The sequence below is a fragment of the Lagenorhynchus albirostris genome, chromosome 10, assembly GCF_949774975.1.
Source record: "Lagenorhynchus albirostris chromosome 10, mLagAlb1.1, whole genome shotgun sequence".
Classification (NCBI taxonomy): domain Eukaryota; kingdom Metazoa; phylum Chordata; class Mammalia; order Artiodactyla; family Delphinidae; genus Lagenorhynchus; species Lagenorhynchus albirostris.
Genome location: NC_083104.1, coordinates 29,468,060 through 29,482,376, shown reverse-complemented (window position 1 = coordinate 29,482,376; position 14,317 = coordinate 29,468,060). Strand labels below are relative to the sequence as shown.

Here is a 14,317-nt window from a genome sequence, read left to right as displayed (position 1 = left end):
AACACTCTCACATATAGCACTGTTCTAAGAGCTTCACAATTTTTACTTACTAAATCTTCCCTACAACCTTAGATACTATTAATATCAACCCTAGTACATGGACCTTGCCCCAGGTCCCACAGTTAAGTGAGAACAAGATTTGTAGTGAGGTGGGTGGACCTAGAGTCTGTCATACAGAGCGAAGTAAGTCAGAAAGAGAAAGACAAATACCGTATGCTAACACATATATATGGAATCTAAGAAAAATAAAATGTCATGAAGAACCTAGGGGTAAGACGGGAATAAAGACACAGACATACTAGAGAATGGACTTGAGGATATGGGGGGGGGAAGGGTAAACTGGGACGAAGTGAGACAGTGGCATGGACATATATACACTACCAAACGTAAAATAGATAGCTAGTGGGAAGCAGCCGCATAGCACAGGGAGATCAGCTCGGTGCTTCGTGACCACCTGGATGGGTGGGATAGGGAGGGTGGGAGGGAGGGAGACGCAAGAGGGAGGAGAGGGAACATATGTATATGTATAACTGATTCACTTTGTTATAAAGCAGAAACTCACACACCATTGTAAAGCAATTATACTCCAATAAAGATGTAAAGAAAAAAAAGAATTGGGATTTGAATCTTAACGTTATGCTAATGAGAATGTGTATACGTAAACTAATCTCCTTTCTTGCCCTTTCTTGCTTATAAACAAAGGTAAGAGCTAACACCATCAAGGCTTTATTGCTTTATTTTCTCCAAATACTCATTCCAACAGCTTCTTCAAAGACTCTCCTGAAGCACCACGGTAGCTAGCAATCTCTGATTTTACTGTAATTTTAACCAACGCCGAATGAAATGACTTGTTTCTTTACCTATGGTCTATCTACCCACTTATCTGTGCCCCCCCCGCCCCCACCCCCGCACAAGCTATTTAATTTTCTCATTACATCTGGTTTTCTCTTTTGAGGTTTTCACGGCTGCTGAAGATTTTTCTGGCAATGATGGGTTTTCGCCCATTCATGATCCTTTTGGCAGACACTTAATCATCAAATACTAATGTTTCTCAGCCTTCTGACTATAAGAAAGCTAATACGTTGAAATCTTTTCTTCCTTAATGGTCCTATTTTTTGTTCAATATCTATTTCATCTGTTTGTGTAGCAGATATCATAAATAACCAGAGTTTGGAGTCCCCAGTAATTGAAAGAAAATTCTATCGAAGGTTAATGTATTTATGTTAAACAGAAGGCAGTTTGTAGCCCTGAAATGAACTGTTATTTCTCCTGACATCTTCCTGATTAAAACAGTAAACTCTGTATAGAGTAAGGAACCTTGAAAGTAGTCAGAATTTTAGGGGAAATACTTCTTAAAATATATAATCAGATAGAGGGCTCCCAGATCACGTGACAGAATATTTTCATTTTCTCTGCTGAAATGTCCGTGTAAGTGATACCCCCATGTCCCTCAGTGAATCTCCAAAAACCAACTATGCTTTCTCCTTGGAGGTTATTTTTTCCCCAATCACTCCATTTCTTTCCTTTTTTTTTTCACTTTTATTTTATATTGGAGTATATAGTTGATTAACAGTGACGTGTTAGTTACAGGTATACAGCAATATGATTCATTTATACCCACAGAAATACCCATTCTTTTTCAAATTCTTTTCCCATTTAGGTTAATACAGAATATTGAGCTGAGCTTGTCCTCACCCAGAGGCTAATGAAACAGAGATTTCAGGGTCCCTTGCTTTAAGGTCCCCTCCAAGACCCTGTATCTAATTGTACAGTTTTAATTTTGTATGCTTTATGCTAAGGAGGGCTCTAAAAATTGCATAATCTCCTGATCCTATCAAACCTCAATCTGCCTTATCTAAGTTCTAAATATTTCAGTGAACTTACTGTTACTGAATTTATCTACTCATACTTTAGTGCCTGCACCTAGGGAAAATCCTTTGGTGTGGCTCATGGACATCAGGTCCCTTGGCTACAAAAGCTTATTTCAACAAGAAAGTGGCAAAGAATTACAAGTCAGGATAGGTGGTATAAACATGAATCTTAGACCTAAATGTCTAGCAATAGGTGATTAGATTAAAAATAAGGTAAATCTGTATCAGAGACAACGTGGATGCTTCTTGCCCTAATTGGGCCCGCATAATTTTAAAACGTAAGTTAAAAATTGGGGGATTTCACATAAAATGCAAATGTCAAGCTTCTTTCAAAAAACTAGAAGGTCTGACAAAACTGGGCAAAAATATGCTTTGGCCTGAACATGTTTCCTACCCACTGCTCTTCACTAATTTACACTGTCTGGCTCTCGCCTTGTAAGCATTTGTATATGCCACCCTCAAATTATATGAATAATGTCCAAGAGATATCATTAAAAAAGTTAACTGACAATATAGCATTCGTAGTATACTGCCACTTTCATTTAAAATGACATACAAAATACATTTTAAGACAAATTCAAACAAGACATAATTGTTTCTTATGGTATGCAATTCTTTTTTAACTTTCAGGGGGAAAAGAAAAAATACAAGTTTTTAATCCGTTAGATATTTTTTTATAATAAAAAAACATTTCCCACCACATTTAAGTACAACTTCAGTAGCAAATGCTATGTTGATGGTTTGGCCAAAAGGAGGACAAGGCAACAGTACTTGCTCAAATCCAGGGACTGGGGCACCAAAAATGTATTTTCCAGGCCAGAGCACAGACGGAGGAAGCACGGATGAAGCATTTAGAGCTGGCACGTCTTCACAGCAGTATGAGAAAAGGAAAACCACAATAGATGCCATCCTTTCTGGATCCCAAGTAACACCCAATTAACCAACACCACTAGAGCAACTCGTGTGGACCGTTTTAATATATATGCACAGCGCGTGTCATTAGGGCTCCTGGCTGCTATTAAAAGGGTGGGCTAGCAACATGAATTAACAGTAAGACATGTGGTATATTATGGCTCCATACTGCCTAAAGAATTTAGCCAATGTCCTTATTCTTCTTCATGTAGCCTCACAGCTCCTGAGAATCATGTAACTGTGAATTCAACTGGTCCCAAATGCTAAATGGAAGACAAAATGTCTTGTAAAAGTATCTTTGAGTAACTGCTCCATCTAGCTTCCTTTCTCATCCACTAACTTAGCACATGTTATGATCAACAGATTGTTCTGTTTTCTGAACCTTTTTTGCTTTGTTTTGGGCACACAGAACTCTTCAGGGTAGACAGTCCAAGATTCTGGGTGGGAGAAAAACAAGTGCACCGGGAGAACAGCAGTTCAGTATAAAAGGAAAACCAGAACACTGCCCCCCATTACCACCAGCCTGGGTCGCCTAACAGGCATACATGTTCCCACCTGGTTCCCCTACAGTCCACTCTCCTTCCAACAGCCACAGTCATCTATGAGAGTATCAGGTAAGATCATATCACTCCTCAGCTTAAAATTCTCCACGGGCTTCGATGCATACTTAGAATAAAATGCAACCTTCTGCGCACTGCCTACAAGGCTCCTTCATGATCTGGCCACGTACTTAGTTCTGCAACTTCTTTTCGTACCATTCTTATTACTAAAACATGGCCAATCCCTGTCATTCCAAACTCTTGATATTTGATGCTCACTCAGCCTGGAATACCCTTCCCATAGATTTTTTTTTTTTTTTTTAATGGCTGGTCCCTTCTCTTCCTTCAGGTATTAACTCAAAGTCACCTCTTCAAAGATTCTCCTATCTAGAGTAGAGCATCCATTTTCCCATTCCCAATCACACTGCCCTAGTTAAGGTTTTTCATTGCACTTGGTATGTGAAATTACTCTTTTCTATGAGTTTTCTTATTGATTATCTCTCCACAAACACATGCACAGACAGTCACACACACACAGAAATTTACACTCCATCAGGACAGAGGCCTTGTCTATCTTGCCTATTACTATCTTCCCAGCAACCAGAGCAGAATCCAGTAGGCAGTAAGTGCTCAAAAAACAAAATCTGGCATGAAAAAAATGAACCTGCCAGTTTAGCAGTTATACTCAGAGGATAATCAAGGGAGCAAAACTGAGATTACATGTGACTCAGCTGGCTGAAGTTTCATCTAACATGAGAAACAATATCTTCTTTCTGTGAAAACAGCCCTGGTCCCTCTTACTAGGGTGGGCAAAACACAAGCCCTAGAGAAGAAAATTTATTCCTCCACAGTCCTTTGCATGTTCCCCAAATTTCAATCATTCACCTTCCCTCCTGTACAGTTTGTGCCATTTCTCAGTACCACGTGTACCAATTATTTACTCAATTTTTTTTCCACACAATATTTTTTACTCAAGCCTCAATACTAATCAACAAAATTTGTAAAATAATGGGTTTTCTGGGGACTATATACATATATTTCCAAATCATATTGCAATTAACCTTTGGCTATTAAAACACATACACATTCATGTTCGTACATTTTTTTTTTCATCTAAAAGGATCTCTTCCCACACTCGAGGAAACAGTTCATTACAAATGAAGGGAGACACTCTTCCCGGGGCTCCAGCTCCCCTTAGGCGGGCATTACACAGCAGAGTTCCATGGGAAGAGGTGATGTTTACTAAGCACTAGCTCTATGGCAGGCCCTGTGCAAGCTCTTTATTAAAATACCCGATTTGAGGACGTACTCATATTATTTGTTTTGTAGGGGAGGACTAGGTATGAAGAGCTTAAATGTTTGCTCAAGGTCACTGCTATGGATGGAATGTCTGCATCCCCCCAAATCCATATGTTGAAGCCTTAATCCCCAGTAGGATGGTATTTGGAAGTGGGGCCATGAGGAGGTAATCAGAGTTAGATTAGGTCCTGGAGCTGGTGCCCTCATGATGGGATTCATGTTCTCATCACAAGAAGAGAAGACAGGAGCGCTCACTCTCTGCCATGTGAGGACACAGCAAGAAGGTAGCTGTCTGCAAACCAGGAAGAGAGGCCTCACCAGAAGGCGACCATGCTGGTACCCTGATCTTAGGATGCCCAGCCTCCAGAATTGTGAGAAATAAATCTCTGTCACTTAAGCCACCCAGTCCATAGTATTTTATTACAGCAGCCCAAGCTAAGAGAGTCACACAGCTAGGAAACAGCAGAAGTAGGACTCAAATTCAAGTGTGTCACGCACCAGAGTCTGTTCTCTTAACCCTGTGTTATATGGCATCTATGCAGTGCATAAGCAATCTGTGCTTTGTTTCATAATAAAAACACTTCTTTCCTGAGGTACTAACAGGAGAGTTTTTATTTACTAAAATAAAAGCAGCACACACACAGCTGACTTCCCTTCACGACTCCTAAGCAACAAGCTTGTTGAGAGTCTACAAGCTCAGCCCTCTTTTCACTATTCAATGAATTTAAGTGTTGCTAATCTAATCACTGTCTTTCATACTATTAGACTTTTATTTTCATAATTACAGGCTGCCAGAGGCTTCTTCCAAAGCCCCCTGCTAAGTCTCCACCCCAGATACAGGTTTAAATTGCTTTCTTAGCACCCCTGGGAATTCTCTGAGAAATGACTGAAACTTTGGATCTCACTACCTAGGAGAGACCTCTGGTTTCTCTCCTCTTCAGCAGCCCTCAGTGGAATTCAGAGCGCCCCCCAGCTGACCAGGCCTGCCCCTGAGTCTCCTCCCTCTCAAAGTCCAGTGAGGTCACAGTTCTGTACCTGTGTTTTGTCACCTTTTTTCCTGATGCTTGCATGGCTGTCAAAACAACATGTTAAGCTTGGTAGCTTTTTTTTTTTTTTTTTTTTTTTTTTTGGTGGTACACGGGCCTCTCACTGTTGTGGCCTCTCCTGTTGCAGAGCACAGGCTCCGGATGCGCAGGCTCAGCGGCCATGGCTCACGGGCCCAGCCTATCCGCAGCATGTGGGATCCTCCCGAAGTGGGGCACGAACCCATGTCCCCTGCATCGGCAGGTGGACTCTCAACCACTGTGCCACCAGGGAAGCCCTAAGCTTGGTAGCTTTTAAATCAACTTGTAGAAGTATGTCTTTGTGTCCTGTGTAAAGTTTTAACTATACAAAATAAAAAATTAACAATAACAGCTCATCTTTACAGAGTTCCTATTAAGCACCATGCTAAGAAATTTAACATATTTATTCCTCCAAAAAAAAAAAATCCATGTGAAGTAGCTATTTTTTTTTTCTCATTTTATCCCCATCTTATAGAAAAGTGAGGTCTATACAGGTTGTTTAACTTGCCCAAAATCAAGTTGAAAGGAGAATCCAAGCTTCCTATTCTGAAGTTCCACTACATATACTATGTACTGTCAGTATATACACACTGGTCAAGGTAAAACTGTCCTGAGCTGATCCTTACACAAAACTATGACAAACAACAAGGAGTAGACCCATTTTTCTGTAAATGCAGAGGTTAATTAACCTAAGCATTGAAGAAAATTTGTTTTTTAATAAAGAGTGTGCTTCCTTTTCCTTCAAGACCTATAATCTGCTCTTGTAGGTGTCTTCACTGATTTTTCAAGGATCTTCTGAAGGTTCCCTTCATGAAGTCTCTCCTTGTATTTATGTTCCTACTAGATTATAATCAGGGTAACCATGAAGTTCCAGTTTATCCATGTTCTTGCAAACTTCCTCTTTTGGAAGGCAAATTGTATGGCTTCCCTAACCATATTCTCCATGAGGGCAGGCTGGGCCTTCTCTCTATATCTGTCACCAGGGTTTTCAGATTTCAAATCAATACAGGAGTACTGCTTGTTAAATTGTCCTCTTCCACAACTAGGTATAATTTCTCCATTACTGGATCTTTCACTGCACTTTGCTTCTGTCCCCCTTCCAAGGATGATCACATACTGAGTTTTTAATAGTTCACAGATCACACTCTGTTCCGCTATGGTAGCCCTAGGTCCCTACTCATCTTTTATCCCCTGGGCAGCTGGTAAGATGCTTTATCCAGGGATGTGGTTAACTACATACTGACAAACTAAACTGGATATTCTTACAATGTCCCACCTTAGTTCACTCTTTCATGCAAACACTTCCTGAGGACTTACACCAGATCCTAGGAAAACAAGAGACAGGTACGTGCCTCCTCTGAAGTGATCTACAATCTAAAGGAGCAACTGCCAATGGAACGGAAAATGAGAGAGCTGATAACTGATGCAAAGAATATTGGCAGAAATCAGATGGAATGTCTGTCTTTGCCTAAGGAGTGGGAGAAAGTTCAAAAAGAAGGCTAAAAGACCAGGAGGTATGGTCCAGATAGAAATGTCCTGAGGACTGGGGGTGCGGGGAGGGAGTTGGAGAGGCCCTCCCAGGCAGAGAGGAAAGAAAGGGCAGACACAAGAAACCATGCAGTCTGGTGCTCGTATGTCACACGGCACTCAGTTGGAGCTTAATATCCCAAGGGAGATAAGTAGAAGTAGTAGACAGGCTTACCTCCCAAAAGGCTGCTCTGTTAAATACTATAGAAATAATTAATAAGCATTTAAAGCAAAATGTGTCCTTTTTTTTTGAACATCAGAATTCAGTAGTAGCTTTTAATTTAATTTTTTTTATTGGAGTATAGTTGCTTTACACTGCTGTATCAGTTTCTGCTGTATAGCAAAGTGAATCAGCCATATGTATAAATATATCCCCTCTTTTTTTGGATTTCGGTCACCAAAGAGCACCGAGTAGAGCTGCCTGTGTTATACAGTAGCTTCTCATTAGTTATCTGCTTTATACATAGTAGTATATATATGTCAATCCCAATCTCCCAATTCAAAAAATATGGAATGACTCACGAATTTGTCATCCTTGTGCAGGGGCCATGCTACTCTTCTCCGTATCATTTCAATTTTAGTATATGTGCTGCTGAAGTGAGCACAACATTTGTCCTCTTTTAAGACAGTGATTTAGGGATCGACAAAACTGAGCTGTAACTTGAAACAATGGTAGGATGGGGGAGGGGACAGATGACCTATAAACAGCATATTCTGGGCTAAGACCAACTAAAACCTTCTTCTTCTTTGTATTTCCATTAACAGGACTGGTAGAGGACAAAGCCCTGCTTAGGAATTCAGTCATGTTAAAGGAAAAATGGTCATTTCAGCATTTCTGTGACTCTACCTTGCTGAAGGGACCCAGGGTGGCTGGATCCTCTGTTTGTAAAACATAATATTGGGCTTCCCTGGTGGCGCAATGGTTAACAATCCGCCTGCAAGTGCAGGAGACACAGGTTCGAGCCCTGGTCTGGGAAGATCCCACATGCCTCGGAACAACTAAGCCCGTGTGCCACAACAACGGAGTCTGTGCTCTAGGGTCCGCGAGCCACAACTACTGAAGCCCACGCACCTAGAGCCCATGCTCCGCAACAAGAGAAGCCACTGCAATAAGAAGCCTGCGCACTGCAACGAAGAGTAGCCCCGGCTCACCGCAACTAGGGAAAGCCCGTGCACAGCAGCGAAGACCCAATGTAGCCATAAATAATGAATGAATGAATGAATGAATTTGTAAAAAAAAAAAAAAAGAAAAAACATAATATTGGATCATGGGATGAGGCCCGCCAACAGAGAGGAGATGGCATGACTGTAGGAAGACACAGGTTGGAGCAGATGTTAACAACTGGCCTCAGGGGAATTCGACCTGGCACACCATCTGGGAGAAATGCCCTGTGTCGAAGAATGACCAATGGATTTTTACAAGAGAGCTGTCCTCTGTTCAATTAAAAATTATTGCCTGTATTATACTGCTATGTTCTGTGATCCCCCTCCTTTAGCCTAAAGCTTTAGTGTGTCTGCTATGGTCCGTGGCTGCAGGTAAGAAGTACTTTGAGAAAATGAGAAACGGACAGTCTCCAGGCTGGAAGGAAGCAAGTAGGGAAAGCAACAGTTAGTTGTCACCAGAGTCTAGATATAGAGGAGGGAGGAACAGTCAGGAAGGGGACTCAGAGGAGTATGTGAGTGTCTCTAGAATGAGAAGTAATAATCACGCTGCAGTCCTTTTTCCTTGACAAGTGCTGGTTTCCCAGCAAGCTTCCCTCTGTGGACATTCAGGTCTCACCTCCTGTCTAAAACTGTTCTGGCCCTCTATGTGAAAGTGAGCCTCTCTCTTCTCTGGCAAAAACGTCTACCTATCTAATGTGGTAATTGAATCAGATTTAATTTAAAGAAAAATCGTAAGTCCTTTCCACACAACCACAAAAGAAAGCACTTAACCTCAATAAACTAACAGTTAGGGACTCACCTAATGGTCCAGTGGTTAAGACCTCAACCTCCCAACGCAGGGGGCCTGGGTTCGACCTCTGGTCGGGGAACTAGATCCTGCATGCCTGCCGCAACTATCAATAAGAGTTCCCTCGTGCCGCAACTAAAGATCCTGCGTGTGGTAACTAAGACCCAGCACAGCCAAATAAATAAATAAATATTAAGGATAAATAAATAAATAAACTAGCAGTTAGGAGGATGAGAAAACGTACCAGAGCTCAGAGATACGTAGCAAATCAAAATTCTTCCCATTCGTGTGAAGGAAGTAAGCCAAAATAAGTTTTCTTCTCGGACTAAACCACATAACACAACACATATTAAAAAGATGGGCTGGAGCAATGAGCTGCAACCATCCGTGATTCAGTGGAATCCCCAAACACTCCCCACCAGTTTCACAGCACTTCACCGGCACCAGAAAATGACATTTACTGAGATTCTTAATAAAAATGAACATATTTGGCTGTTTCATATGTTATTGGATTTTTTGGCATATGTTTCAGAACTCAAATACCTTAACTCTGCTTGTGAGTGAGACAGGCTTCCCCAGAGGATCACTCTCCTACTCCTGGAAATAATATTTTCATTACTCAAGTCGGGGTAGGTAAGGAATTGAAAGTTTCCTGACTCTTGCCAGGGAGATAGCTTAATTCAAGTGTGTTACGTTTTCATTATTTGTATCTTCTCTTGAAATGTGAGGGCTGTCTGCAAGTCTTGTGGCCTATGTTTTTTACCTGCCTCTGTTCAGTGATTTCCTGGAAGAAGGAAGAATATGGCTTAACTAAACAACTCTTGGGGTCCTGCTTTAATATATACAGCATTTATCCCCAATTAGATTAACTATGCATCGCTGTTCAAAAATATTCTTACAAGACCCTTGAATAAAACGTATTACATAGCAACTAGTTCTGGTCTCTGTGCTTAAGTTATCTCATCTTCACATGAAGGGAGTTGACACCCAACATGTTTTCCAGCTCCAAGAGTCTATGGAATGGTTGGGGAGGAGGGGAGGGAGAGGGATGGACTGGGAGTTTGGGGATAGTAGATGCAAACTATTACATATAGAATGGATGGACAACAAGGTCCTAATGTACAGCACAGGGAACTATACTCAATATCCTGTGATAAACCATAATGGAAAAGAATGTAAAAAAAAGAATGTCTCTATGTGTGTAACTGAGTCACTTTGCTGTACAGCAGAGACTGGTACAACACTGTAAATCAACTAGACTTCAATTAAAAAAAATTTTTAATTAAAAAAAACAGAGTCGGGGCTTCCCTGGTGGCGCAGTGGTTGAGAGTCCGCCTGCCGATGTAGGGGACACGGGTTCGTGCCACGATCCGGGAAGATCCCACGTGCCGCGGAGCGGCTGGGCCCGTGAGCCATGGCCGCTGAGCCTGCGCGTCCGGAGCCTGTGCTCCGCAACGGGAGAGGCCACAACAGTGAGAGGCCCGCGTACCGCAAAAAAAATAAATAAATAAATAAAAAAAACAGAGTCTATGGAATAGTGATCCGACCCTTGTATTCTGCTGATCTTGCTTTCTTTAGTTAGTCCTCTTTAATTATTGCCTCCTCTTCTTGACATTTTTTAAACAAAATGGAAAATGTTGTATAAATCAATTACTAAGTAAGTTTTACAAACTATGAAGAGTGTGGAGATGGTTACGAGAGAGAGTTGTTTTTTTTAGGGTGTTTTTGGCTGTTTTTATCATTTAATTTTTTTTAATATTGTAAATTCATCCTTCACAACTCTTGGCTCACAGTAAACCACAAAGAGATGACCATATCACTCCAGACTGTGCTTCACAGTGGCAATAACCACGATGATAATATAAACTCTTCATTTTCAAACTCCTACTATGTGGCAGACCTTTATTTGCTTACTGACTTCTTACTATGTCCCAGAATCTTGGGAACACAACCCTCAAGTCAGCCATAGCCTGTGATGGGAGAGAAAGGACAGTGCCCAGGAGATTAAGGAAATGAAGGAATTGGTGAAATGGTAACAGCACTCAAGTAGGTGTTTTTGCTGTATGTTTAAGAACCTTGAGACCTCCTTATGTCTTTACAAGGGGACTTTTCCACCAGAAGACCAGTAATGAGGCTGAGAAAGACATTCTGTAGATGAACTCTTGAGAAGTTCTTTGAAAAGAATTAAGCACAATCAGCCTGGGTCCGAACACCATATTTTACTTAGATTTCAAACCTCCTTGTCCAACACTTTGGCCACTAGCCAGCTGTGGCTATTTAAATTTAAATTAATTAAGATAAAATAATATTAATATTGTGCTTCCTTAGTTCACGGGGCACATTTCCAGTGTGTATAGCCACATGTGACTAGTGGCTGCCGTACTGGACAGCACAGATAATAGAACAGGTCCATCATTGCAGAACGCCTTATTGGACACTGCTGACTTAAAGTATAAAACGACATCATCAACAGTCAAATATTAAGAGGAAATATAACATTTTATTTAATATACTAAAAATATGTATTGGTATCCAAGCTGATATCTAGAAATGCAAATATTCACCTTTATCATTGTAAAATGATATTATAATTCCTCATTTATACTTTTTAGACAATAGTGTCAGATAATATTACTCTGGTGCAGACATAGGATTTTTTTTTAATTGCTTTCCTAGACTCTGATCATAAAAAAAGAAAATGCAGGTAGCATAAGACAAACAGATAATGAGCATGCAAGCTCACTGCATTTGTGTTTTGAAAGAGACAACTTACTGGTCTTGCAAAGAAAAGTTCAGTTCATAAAAGGAAACTCAATTGCTCTGGTCCCTGAGTTAATAGTCTTGTGAGAAGAATGCCTTTTTGTCCAAAAGGATTCTCAAAATGTTTTGATAACCATTCTAATTTCATTAGATACAGCCACAGAAACTCCCCAGAAATAATTTTATGAGATAGGGTCAAATATGCTAATGAAGGCCCTCTCCCATCTTTCCTCTGAGCTACTGCCATATTTGTAATTTGGGAGGAAGGATTTTTCTACTTACTATCCTACTGTGCAATGATAAAACACACACACATACACACCCTACATGACACATACAACAAGGTTATCTATCCATAATATTGGTATCTATCATCTAATTGTATTTAAATTTTTATTTAAGTAAAATCAGTATACATATACAAGTTCGATGAATTTTTACAGTCTGAACACTTCCATATAACCAACACTCAGAATAAGAAATGGGATATTATCAGCACCCCAGAGCCCACCTCATGGAGCCTTCCAGAGACCACCTCCTCAAGGGTAACCAACATCCGGACTTCCAACACCACTGGTGAATTCTGACCATTTTCATGTCTTATATGCATAGGACTCTTGTGTGTCTAGCTTCTGTCAGTCAACAACATGCTATCTAGTTTGGGCAGATCCTTTGTCACCATAAGGTGATGACCATTTGGCTTTCCCACCCCACCATATAGAAGAGTTAATCCTTAATGAGGAGGTACCGGGTATCAAGTACTATGCTAAGCTACAACTCATTTAACTCCCCAAACAAGAAGTATTATCCCTTTTAAATAGATGAGGACACTATGGCTAGGCAATGACCCCCACTTATTCAATTAAACACTAATCTAGGTGCTGCTTTGAAGGGATTTTTCAGATGTAATTCAAATTTCTAATCATTTAAATTTAAATTAGGGAGATAATCCTGGGTGAGCCGGATTTTAGTTAAAAAGAAGGTCTCAAAAGCAAGGTGAGGCTTCAAAGAGAAAGGGGAAGGAAGAGGAGGAGGAGGAGGGGAGACGTTTTTTCTAGAACAGATAACAATGAGCAATGATCATACATTAATTTATACATGTTAATAATAGACAGTAAACCAATTCAGAGGCCAGTGTCTGCAGAGAAGTTTTGAGTGGAAACTAATCGTAAAAATGGTGGGGATCATAGTTATTAAGGTTTCTAATTTTTTCCCCAAGTCAGCTCTGATGTCCTATATTCTTGCATACTGTCCCTAAGTACACTCTCAATTTTCAAATCCTTGGTCTCGATTTCAGGTTCAGAAAGTAAGGTCACTGTATTTGTGGTAGGCTGGTGGAAGGCAGTGTTACTGGACAGCCAGACGTCTCAGAATTCTTATTATCTTTCAAAGCAATCTCAGTGCAAGGCTTTCCTTGAGTGGGCCTGAATAGATTTCAAGTAAACCCATACTTTTTTTTAAGAACAGAAACTATTTCTTCCGTTATCACATTCCCCTTAACATATATCCTAGAGCAGGATTAGAGGTAAGTACCTATAAATGTGGATGCATAATACCATTTTTCTTCCCTTTTTCTTTCTAAGGCTGATATAAAAATTGTTCTCCATTTTCAGAGGTGAAATTAAGGCCAAAATGAAATTCTTAATTTCCCCTTCCACAGCTGTTCTCCTCAAGTCTTCTCCATCTCGACTGTTATTCTCCCCCAGTCACTCGGTGTCTCAAGCCAAAATTATAGTAAAGACCAACAAGTGGGTTCTGCCTCCAAAACTGGTCAGTTCTCTCTATCTCCATCATCACACTCTTGTTCGGGCCACACTGATGCCAAACCCAAACAAAGAGTCCTTAGGTGATCTCCCAGCTTCCACTAAGCTCTGATATATACAACAGGGTAGGAACTCTTTTTTAAAAAATTGTAAATTAGGTAATACCACTCCCCTGCTAAAAATCCCAACTGAGACTAGATATTTGATGATACTAAAGAATTACTGAAAAGTTACAGGTGTGATAATGGTACTGCGTCTATGTTTTGAAAAAGAGCTTCTATGCTTTACAGATAGTGAAATATTCACAAAGAAAATGACAGGCCTCAAACTTCAAATTATGTGATGGCGTTGGGGAGAGAGCACAGATAAAACAAAATTGGCCATGAGTTGCTAATTACTGAAACTGGATAATGGGTACATGGGGAGTCATTATATTTCTCCATTTTTCGTGTATGTTTGAAATTTTTGTGATAAAAAGTTTTAAAATCTCCATTGGCTCCTGAATCCACTTAGAATAACATTCCAAGAACTTGCCTTGGTCCAAAAGGCCCTTTATGATCTGATTCCTGCTCACCACTCTCAGATCTCCCCCAGTGCCCAGCTCTGCCTATTAACTACCCAAGAGCTACAA

The 14,317-nt window shown here is 40.4% G+C and overlaps 1 protein-coding gene and 1 non-coding gene across 20 annotated transcripts in view; both read right to left on the bottom strand.

Moving 5' to 3' along the window:
• FHIT (fragile histidine triad diadenosine triphosphatase) overlaps positions 1-14,317 on the bottom strand; it is a 1,440,192-nt gene that overhangs the window by 463,620 nt on the left and 962,255 nt on the right. The window lies entirely within an intron of this gene.
• On the bottom strand, positions 7,715-7,817 carry LOC132528343 (U6 spliceosomal RNA). The gene has a single exon (XR_009543214.1). It is a non-coding gene; the product is annotated as a U6 spliceosomal RNA (small nuclear RNA).